Genomic DNA, 11958 nt, shown 5'->3' on the forward strand with positions numbered 1-11958 from the left:
TCTAAGTTTTGTCTCAATCACCGCAGAGATTACGACATGATTTTTTTAGTTTTGTGTTTTCACCCTTTCAAGAAAATATGTGTGTTTTGTTTTATGGGAGTCTTGGATCACGATCAAGGCTTTTATTGAATTTCAATATTTGGGTTATATTAACATTCATGCCAATCAGTAGCAAGACATTAGATTAATGGGGTTTGTCCATTAATGTGATTTCAAGCATTATCAGAATCCTAATATATTTCCTAATCAAGTGGATATGGGGTTCCCCTGCCCTGACCTTCAAAGTTGGTTTGCACTTATTTGATCTTGATTCTGCTCTGGTTACTGTATGCAAGAGTGTTGTCTCATTCTAATCAACTCTTTCCAATTTTGTATCGTTATTTTATTGAACTTTTGCAATTGATCTCCCAAATAATTGTGGATTGAAATATTATTATTATTTATGTTATTCTGCCTATTTTTTTGACAAAAATGGTAAATGCCTTTAAAACTATCAGAATATCTCAGATTGCAATCACTATATTTTCCATTTACTAGTGCACTATTTCATTTGGGTGGCATTTTATCTTCATAATTGTCTTTTATTTGATCATCAAACCAACATTGCCAAGGGCACCAAGGTCAATTCCTTTATTTGGCCTGAAGGAAGGCACTCAAAAAAAATCAAAACAATGCAATTGCAAGAACTCATAATGCCTGAAGTTGTAAGCACTTCCCTAATATCTTTTATTTTGTCAATAGAGAAAATTTTATGTTTTGTAATGGCATCTCCAATCATTTGAATTTTTACTATTCTTTTGTCATGAAAGAAAGACACCCTTAGCTAACACATTTGTAAGCAACTAAATATATAGAAAATACCCTTGAGTTGGATTGAAATGAGTTTGCTTTATCACGGAGGTGTAATAACATGTTCATTATTTGTTCTAACTTGGATTTTATATACTTTCCATAGAAGTGTAGTTGCGTGATGATGTTTATGATATATTATTCATTGCAACTCTTTTATGATTGGAAGAGAATCAATCGATTCTTTTTCAGGAGCGATTCATCCTTCCCGAACGCAGCATACAACTTCCTCTCTGTTGTACTGCGCTTTCCAAGTGTGCTTGTTCCCCTTTTGAAGCACATATTCATTTTCATTTTTGAAGGACTTTTGTTTACTTCAGATTCCTTGAATATGAAACATTTTTTTTTTTTTTAATTTACTGCTCCTTTAGTTTAGGCTTAATGAGTGATAATTTTGGGTCAATGAAAACTTCGGAGAGTGTCAATTCTTCGAAATTTTAATTCTAATTAAAAGGAGAGGTTATCTTTTGATGGAGAAAATCGATATCTCTTAGGTAAAATTTTAACGAAATTCTTCAAATGGTAAGTTTCATATGTCCATTTTTATCATTTTCCATTTATTTACACTTTTTGTTTCATTTTTTTGTTTTGTTTTTTGTTTCGCTAATATAAACGTTTGTTTTGTAGGTCTTCAAGAATTGTTTCACACCCCTACCAGCGGAGATTTTGCATTCATTCTCCTTGTTGCTTGTTTTTTATTTTTGGAAGAGAATTTATGATGTTCATCAAGTCAGCGAAATTGGGGAGTCCCTGAACCTTCAATTTGTTTAAGAATTGTTTTTATTAGACAATTGTTAAGATGTTCTCATGCAAGCTTTGTTTTGAAATAAAACATTTGCAAATGGTAAAAAACTCTCATTTGGCTTCATTTTACCCCATGACTGTTATTCTCTTTACGATTTGAGATTCTATTTGCTTATAACTTTGCGAGATAGAATTTATTAAAATATCAACATAACACAGACACACATGCTTGTCTTATTTTACTATTTTGTTGAGACAATTTTATATTTAGTCTTGTTGGGGTTGTATTTTTAATTGGGGCTATTCTTTTATTTTTCCTTTCCTTATGTGACATTTTTGGAGTATGTTGATTTTTTCTCACTTTAGTTTGGACTTGTTTTTCCTTTTGTTGATTGGTTATGGATTCATTTTGCTGATATTACCAGGATTTATGTAAAAAGACTTTTCTTACCAACATTGGTTGGCAAACATGGAAAATTTTTACTTTGTCAATTTCGTGAGCTTCATTTACCTCAAAGGGAAATATTTATGGAATTCTAAAGCACTCTTACCTTAAATATTTTTCATGGAGGAACATGCATCCTTTCTAAGTGATATAGTTCATCTTTTCAAGGAAAGCACTGACCTTGATTTTATCTCAATGAATCTCTCCTATCCCTCCACATTATAAAAGTCTCTGAATTGATAGTCACGTGGAAAGATATGGAGTTGAAATTATGGAAGTATTATATCCATTCTCTTAAGTCTCTTTTACCATCACACCTCTTTCACTTAGCTACATCATAAATTTAGCTTGCAAATGTGCATATCAAAAGGGTGATGAAAGGGGGAAGCATGGGAAGTACAAGTAAACCTGTCGGGCTATGGACGCTCGTTGGCAGTGAAATCACAACACTCTCATTTTTAATTTATTATCTTGAGAATAATAATGAGGGCTCTATATACGTAAATACTAGTCATATCACCCTTTAATGCTTTCTTTAGTTAATTGTGCATTTTTGTGAGATTTCTATTTTCTTTGGATTTCCATTTTGATTGCTTTATTGTGTTCAATTTCTTGCTAGTGTTCCATCAATGCTCATTTTATCTTATTTAGATTTACGGTTTGCAAACGACACTTATTCAAAATTTTAGTGATTTTTAACATGTAAACTAAAAATAGACACAATATATATAGTAAATATAATTTAAAAATATTTACATCTAATTAATTGTAATTAATCATTAATTAATTAATTATTTATTAATTTTAATTCCATATCTATCCTACAAACCACCAATACAAATAGATAATGTTTATTTTAAAATTTTATAATAAAAACATATAAAGAAAAACCTATACATAATGGAATTTTAAAAGATATCAGATCCTAGTCCCAGATGAAAGTTTTAATTCGATACGAAATTTTGATTTCCCAAGATTTCACTCCCGCTAGATTTTTGAGTTTGGATTTTATGTATATTTTTTATTTTTTAAATAATATAATATGGGGTCGCTCCCCACTCCTCGGGATCTCGGGCTCCTCTTCACCTCGTAACATCCTCTTTATCGCTCCCACTCCTCCTCGGCACCTCGACACCTTATATCCCCTCGGCTCCCTTTCTTTATTTCCTCCGAGAATTTAACTCGTGAGATTTCATATCTTCCTCCCCATAGCTTATCCCGTATGCCTCCCTTGGATAATATCAAAAGCCTTCTTTATTAATCCTTTCCATTTGTATTAAATGGGCCACTAGTCCCCCTTGTCATGCTTCCCTATTATTTTAATATTTTAAATTAATTTGTATTTTTAATTGATTTAATCATTTGTAATTATAATTTAATTTTATAGTTATAATTAATTTGTATATAATTTAATAATTTATTTAATTAGTACATTAATAATTATAATTTATTAATTTAATTTGAAATTAAAATTTTAATTAAAAATGCCTAATTCTAGCCTAGGCATGCATTTCCAAGCATTATCGCAGTTTTGATAACTCAACTTTGGAGAGGCATATTTTGAGTTTTATTTCGCCAAATGTGGCCTAGGATGACTCGTTAGAAAACTAGAATCGAGGAGAATAATATGTGAGCAATAAAAAAAATAAATATAAAAACTTAATATAAAAAAAAGATAGCTGAAAAATAAGGTTATGAAATTGTAACAAAAAATTCAATTTTGGAAAATTTGTTGAAACAATTTCATCTACCCAAACTTCTGTTGTTGCAAAATTGGTTTCATGACAACTCCTTTTAGCCATAAAATCCTTAACAGAAATCAACAAGAGCACAATTTTCCTTCAATTTATTTATTTAATTTGATTTTAATTGGAAAATTGGTTTGTCTTAGATTTTGATTTCTTTTTTGATTGGTTTGTGGCAAGAGATCCGTTGAATTGCATCAAGAAAAAAGGATTTAGAGCTATGTTAAGAGCACACCAAGGAAGAAAATGTATAATTTGCAACTCTAATTGAGAATTTGAAAAACTACTCCCAACAACTCTCCATTCTTGGGATTTCTGCAAATTATTAAATAACAGTCGAGAGAATGAAGAAGGGGTTCCTCTTCCATGCAACTAGAGACTCTAAAGCACTTTTTTTATAGGGTATTATAGTTGTAGGAAGGAGGAAACAACTCAGACATGAGAAAATAGGGATTTTCGACCTAGAATACAATCTCTATCAATGAAATAGAAGCAACACTTTGTAAATTTTTTCTTAATGAGCACAGTTGATCATTTTAAAGAGAATGTTGGAGATCAAAATTGAAACAGATCAAGGGACTAAGTTTCATCAATTTATATTTGAATACTTTTATTTATAATTGAAATTTCATTTATGTGATGACAAGCCTATGTAAATCACTTCATATCATGCACTTTTGTTGAATATGAATGTGTCTTATAGATTATCTTTCTGAGCTATTAAGTCTCATGAATTTGTTGTTGATTGTCTTATTTGATCAAAGCTTTAAATCAAATTTTTTACTAACTACTTACTGAAAAATATGTCATCTAAAATTGATTTAATTACTATTGAAATTATGTGAACTTTTTCCTGATTTGATACCTAATCATTTATTATTGTTAGATCTCCAAACAGAGAATGCCTGACATTAAGGATATTGATTGTTAGAATTTTTTCAACAGTTTAATATTAATTATATGTTGCATGTTAAATCCTCAATCATTTTATTGCCTTGCTCTCGGTTAGGTCAAATCTACGTCTTCCTAATTGAGATAGGCTTAAAATTTCTTTCCTTTTGCTTACATTTTAGATTCATTTTTCGTTTAGATTAATCACTGCATTTCTAGAAGTCCCCTTACAGTAGGGACAAACTTTAGTGTGGTTTGGCTAAGCTCTCAAGTCAACTTAAGGATCGCTTTCCTGCAAGAGATTTCTAAGAGGGTAGATCCGATATCTCTCTTCTTATTTGTAAGTAAAAAGAATACCATAAGTCGGGGGGAGGGGTTAACTGGACCTAATTTAACCACTAAATCAAATTAATAAGGGCTTAGTCGAGGCCATCACGGGGTGGTTTCCCTTACATATTGATAAGGTCATTTTTGGCCATCAATAGGTCCTTACCCAAAATGGAAATGAAGGTCAATATTGGATGATATCATGGTGAGATAAATGATATAAATATAAACTACTAACTGAAACAATTAAAATTTTGTTTAAGTGTTTATCATATAGAGGAAGAACATAATATTTCATTTGCATGGCTAAAATTAGAGGGCCACGACATGACCTAGTGGGAAGGCCACACATAGACCATAGGGTTGGAGTGATACCTTAGTGACTAAGTTGGAGGACTTTAAAACCCCCATAAGTTCATAATTTTACTTTATTGGGTATGTAGATGACCAATGGATTAAGTGGCACTACTCCGGGAAGAAGTAGGGATAACAGTGTATAGGAGTAGACCATGGAATCTAGAAATATTTCCATAATGGTGGGTATATCCCCAAAGAAACCATATGTACTCATTAAGTAAAGGGGGGTCTACATCGTTATCTATGGAGGCAAGTGATTTTGTTCAGGTTCAGTTCAATGAACAAGACTTGTGTACATGCACAATACTTAGAGAACCTAGATGTGAAGAAAGGGAAATCAAGTGGATTGAAGTAGAAGGAGCACAAGAATGCTTCGAAGGATGGAAGAAGAAATGGAAAGGTAAAAATTATAAAAATATGGAGGCCACAACATGTTAGTGAAAATATCATATTAACCATTGCAACAACTATAACATTGATGGTGATATAGAGGAGAAGTGATAAAATCTGCAAACCTAAAGAACAAAACGGAAGATAATAAGAAGAATAATTTCATGGCAAAAAATTGGAGCAACTAGGTTGAAAGAAGTTCATACATGGATAAGAATATCATTTATACATCGATGGAGAAGGAGGTGAATCTAAGTAGCCTTTAGCAATAGGAAGAGAACAAAAATACTATGCTCTTCCATATAAAGATACATGTTAAAAAAACAAATATTGATAATCTATTTGAATCAGGATCATAGGAAAATCTCATTACATTGGAGTTGGTAAAAAAATCGAGATTCGAAGTTCATGACAATCCAATCCCATATCCATTAGGTTGGTTAACTAAGGATGTAGAAATAAAAGGTAACCAAACAGTGGAAGATTAAATTTGCTATTATTGCTAATTTCATGGATGAAATAGAACAAGATGTAGTTCCCTTTGAGTATGTAGCATGGTATTTAGAAGTACTTATATGTACATGTTAGAAGCAATACTCATGTGGAATTCCAACTAGTATCGGCTTGGCAAGGACGAAAAATCAGTCAATTTCAATGCGCACATAGGATAGTTAAAATTTTTGCTGGTAAGTGACAACCAAGAAAAGAAACCAATCAATTCTAACAATAAGTATGTTTTATTAATTTTAAGAGAAAATTGATTTTTAGAAGAGTTAGTAAGAGGAAAGGCATCTTGGATGTGTGTTCTAGAAAATAAAAATGACAAGTGGAAGATTTTCTAGAACAATATAGAGATGTGTTGCAGGAGGCTAATCAGATACAAATGAAGAGGGAGGTGGAGCACAAGATCCATGTATAGCTAGAATCCCCACTACCAAACATTGAGTTGTATAAGTAGTATTTTATATAAGAAATCAATGAGAAGAAATAATTGAAGAAACTATTGGAATAGGGTGCCATTCGACCTAATATATCACCATGTGGGTCAAGCATAATCATAGTGCCAAAAAAGGATTAGAATTTATAGAAGTGTATTGATTACATGGCATTAAAAAAAATCATCCTCGAGAATATGTACCTCATGCCTACGATAGATTATCTATTGGATCATTTGTAGTAATAGGAATACTTCACGAAGCTAGACTTGAAGTTTGGTTTTCGATTTACAGAAGAAGATACCTAGAAGATTGCCTTGAAAACCAACGAAGGTTTGTATGGGTAGTTAGTCATGCCATTTGGCTTATGTAAGGTATGAGATACATTTTTTAGTATAATGAATTATATAATTCCCCCTTTTATAGATTCATTTGTTATCATCTATTTGGATGATATATTGGTAATCAATTCAACCTAGGAGGACAACATATCACATTTGATATATGTGTTAGATGTTGGGTTGTGTTATATTCTTTCCACAACTAGCCCATGTAATTAGCCAAGAGGTTAGAAGGGGGGCGGAGCCCCCCCTTTGCTGCGCCGATTGCATAGCTGGGGGGGTCACAGGGGGTTTGAGTGGTGTAGGTAACCCCACTCTATGGGGTTTGGGGTAGCGCCCTGGAAAATTTTGGTTATGGAACCTATGTTAGGTTGGGCAGACCCACCTATGGTTTTGTGCATGATTTTCGCACATGTTTTTGGATGTGATGGTTTTCGGTACATGGTATTGGACGCGATGGTTTTCGGTCCATGGTATTAGATGCTTCGGCATGTATAAATATGTATTATAACATTGAAAGGAACATAATGAAAAATCAAGCTGGTAGTCCTGGTTTTGGGATCCAGGGGAAAATCTCTGTGTATGTTTGTTTTATGTGTTATGCTCTCACATTATTTATTTTCTGTGTTTTAAAATTCGTATGCAGGTAATTTTTGTACGGGGTTAAAACCTACATTTGGTATCAGAGCTATTTTGGCTTCAAGGGGACACCTTTGTTGCTGAGGGGTTTCTCTCGGGCTTGTGGTAGACCTTGTTCAGTGCGAGATCGATTCTGGTGGTGAAAGAAGATGGCGAGCATTGGAAAGACAAAGATCGAGAAATTTAATGGTCAGAGTTAGTTGTGGAAACTCAAGATGGAGGATTTGTTGGTGGATAAAGATCAGTGGATTGCGGTAGATTCGGGTACTAAACCAACGGGTGTGTCCGATGAAGAATGGAAGAAGTTGAATCAGAAGACAAAGAGCATAATACGATTGTGTGTCTCAGATTCAGTAGTGTTGAATGTATCTGAAGGTTTTAACCCTGTATAGAAATTACCTACATACGAATTCTAAAACACAGAAAAATAAACAATGCGAGAGCATAACATATAAAACACATATACACAGAGATTTTCCCACTGGATCCCAAAACCGAGACTACCAGCTTGATTTTTCATTATGTTCCTCTCAATGTTATAATACATATTTATACATGCCGAAACATCCAATACCATGGATCAAAAACCATCGCGTCTAAAAAACATGTGCGAAAATCATGCACAAAACCATAGGTGGGTCCGCCCAACCTAACATAGGGTTCAAAACCAAAATTTTTCGGGGCACTGCCTCGGACCCCATAAAGTGGGGTTATGGGTGCCCTTAAAACCCCTTGTGACCTCCCCCCCTCTAACCCCGGGTTAACTACGTGGGCTAGTCGTGGAAAGAATATAACACAACCCAACATTTTCCCACTTCTTGTTTTCTTTCCACAGGGGGCCAAAAGAGAGCTTAGTCATTTATCCAGCCCTGCAACACCCATTGTTCTCTACACCAAGAGAACTTCTCAGAGCTCACAGATTTTGTCAATGCATCTGTAGTATTTTTCAAAGTGTCCACCTTTACCAGCAACACCTTTTTGTCTTCTATCATATCCCTCACAAAGTGATACTGAACATCAATGTGCGTTGTCTTTGAATGGTATGCGGGGTTCTTTGCCAAGAAAATTGCACTTTGACTATCAAAGTTTATCCTTATAGACTCCTGTACTAACCCCATACTTGAACCCAATTTCTGCAACCAAACTGCTTCCTTGCTTGCAGGAGTGGCTGCCATGTATTCTGCCTTTGTAGTTGATAGTGCCACTACAGATTGTTTCTTACTCACGCAACTGACTGCACCTCCAAATAGGTTAAACACATACCCACTTGTAGATCTTCTCTGATCCAGATCTCCAGCCTAGTCTGCATCAACAAAGCCATGAATATCCAACATTTTGTCAAATCCTCGTCTCCCTTGGTAGCACAAACTATAATCACTAGTGTCACACAAATCCCTAAAAACTCGCTTCACTGTTGTCCAATTCTCTTTCCCTGGTTTTGACATAAACCTGCTCAATACTCCATTGCATGTGCAATGTTTGCTCTAGTACAGACCATTGCATACATCAGGCTACCCACTGCACTTGCATATGGAACACGAGACATGTCCTCTTCCTCTTCTTGTGTCTTGGGACATTGTTCAACAGATAACCTCACAACTATAAGAATAGGAACCTTCACCGGTTTACTATCCTGCATATTAAATCTCTGCAATATTGTCTTGACATACTTCCTCTGGTTTAACCAAAGCTTCCTCTTTGTCCGATCTCTTTTAATTTCCATGCCCAAAATATAATTTGCAGCACCAAGATCTTTCATGTCGAATTTGGAGGACAAATGGGTCTTCAAATCCTAGATAATTTCTTTGTCATTTCCAACCAGCAATATATCATCCACATACAAGGCCAGATAAATAACACGGTCAACAATTAATTTAAAATACACACAGTGATCTGCTTTGCTTCTGGTGAAGCCAAGTCCCCGTATAAATGTATCAAATTTCTGATACCACATCCTTGGTGACTATTTTAACCCATACAAAGACTTCTTTAACTTACATACCAGTTCTTTCTTACCCTTCACCGCAAAGCCTTCAGGTTGCTTCATGTAGATCTCTTCTTCCAGATCCCCGTGAAGAAATGTTTTCTTCACATCCATCTGTTCTACCTCAAAATCAAAAGCAACAGCAACAAATAAAAGTAATCTAATAGAAGTTACCTTGGCAACAGGAGGAAAAATATCACCAAAATCAATTCTCGGCTCCTGGGAATAACCTTTTGCTACCAACCGAGCTTTATATTTCTCCACTTTTCCTTCTGCATTTTTCTTCTTTTTGAACACCCATTTGCTGCCAATGGGTTTCCTTCCAGCTGACAACTCTACCAGATCCCAAACCTCATTTTTGTGCAAAGATGCCATTTCATCAACCATGGCCTCTTTCCAGAGTTTTCTATCCTTTGAATCCACTGCTTCCTTCATAGTTCTTGGATCATCATCAGTAACAAACAAGGAAAAATTTGAACAGAAAGCAAATGGACTATACCTTTCTGGTTGCCTTGTTTCTCGAACTTATCTTCTCACAGCCGGTGTTTCTGGCTTTTCATTTTCTGATTCCTCCTCTGCTGTAGAGTCTGATTCTTCCTCCTTTAGCTCAAACTCTATCTTCTCATGTTCCTTTGGTTGGATTTCATGTTTAATAACATCTTTTACTTCTCTAAACACTACATCTCAGCTATACACAACCTTCCTTGTTACTGGGTTCCAAAGCTTATAACCTTTCAAACCATCCTTATGCCCAATAAAGATGCACTTTTCAGATTTACTATCCAACTTAGTTCGTTTCTCCTTTGGAACATGTACATATGCATCACATCCAAATAACATCAGATGTGAAAGAGAGGGTTTCTTACTAGTCCATACCTCTTGTGGAGTCTTATCCTCCAATGCAGATGAAGGTGACCTCTTGATCAGGTAACCTACAGTATCCACCGCCTCTGCCCAAAATTCTTGTCCTAATTTGGCACCACTGAGCATGATTTTTTCCCTTTCCATCAATGTCTTGTTCATTTTTTTTTGCAACTCCATTTTGCTGAGGTGTATATGGAGTGGTCTTCTGCCGTGCTATAGCACACTTCTTACAAAATTCTTCAAATTCCTTCCTGCAAAATTCTCCACCATTATCTGTCCTCAACACCTTTATCTTCTTCTCTGTTTGATTTTCCACGAGAGCCTTAAATTCTTTACACCTACATCATCCATCTTGCTTACAGAAATCAAATTTCTGGCCAATGCAGGAATATGTAGAACACTCAGAAGTGTTCTAACCCTTCCACCTTGCAATTTCAACTTTACTTTTCCACGACCAATAATTCTAGCCTTCCTATTATCCCCTAATATGACATCACCACCATTGTATTTCTCATGCTCGCAGAACCAGTCTCTGTGGGGAGTGAAGTGAAAGGATGCACTTGATTCAATCAACTATGCCTCATGATTTACATGTGTACTTGAAGAAGCCAAATACACATCCCCACCTTCATCTGAGGTGGTTTTCGCTTTTGCAGAGGGAGCATCATCAGATCCCTTTCCTTTATCAGGAGCTTTAGATTTACAATCCCTTTTATAGTGCCCTTTCTTTCCGCATTTCCAGCACACCACCTTACAGGTTTTCCTGGAGATTTAGATCTCCCTATAGATTTAGACCTCCCACTCGATGACTTATTTTTGTTTCTGTTTTGGGACCGTTCTCGTACAGACAAGGCATCACCATTTTGACTGTCCATATTTTTTCGTCTCATCTCCTCTGTCAGCAAGGATGAGACTATTTCGTCAAACTACAAGGCAGTTGCATTGCTACCTATTGCAATAACTAGACTATCCCACGAATCTGGTAGAGAACACAACAAAATGATGCACTTAGTTTCATCTGAAATTTTAATATCAATAGATGCTAACTGACTTACCACAACATTAAATGCATTCAGATGCTCTGTCATTGAGTCTCCATCTTCCATCCTCAGGTTATACAGCTTTTTCCGCAGGAACGGTTTATTCACAAGAGACTTAGATTGGTACAAAGTCCCTAACTTGTCCCACAAAGCCTTCGCCGTAGCTTCCCCTGATACATTCAACAATACTGAATCTGAGACACACAACCGTATTGTGCTCTTTGCCTTCCGATCCAACTTCTTCCATTCTTCATCAGACACTCCCATTGGTTTAGTACCCGGATCTACCGCGATCCGCTGATCTTTATCCACCAATAGATCCACCATATTGAGTTTCCACAACTCAAAACTCTGACCATTAAATTTCTCGATCTCTATCTTTCCAATGCTCGCCATTTTCTTTCACC

This window comes from Pinus tabuliformis, chromosome 8 (genome assembly GCF_031772625.1).
Source record: "Pinus tabuliformis cultivar Carrire ecotype Pingquan chromosome 8, CPIR1, whole genome shotgun sequence".
In the NCBI taxonomy this organism is placed as follows: domain Eukaryota; kingdom Viridiplantae; phylum Streptophyta; class Pinopsida; order Pinales; family Pinaceae; genus Pinus; species Pinus tabuliformis.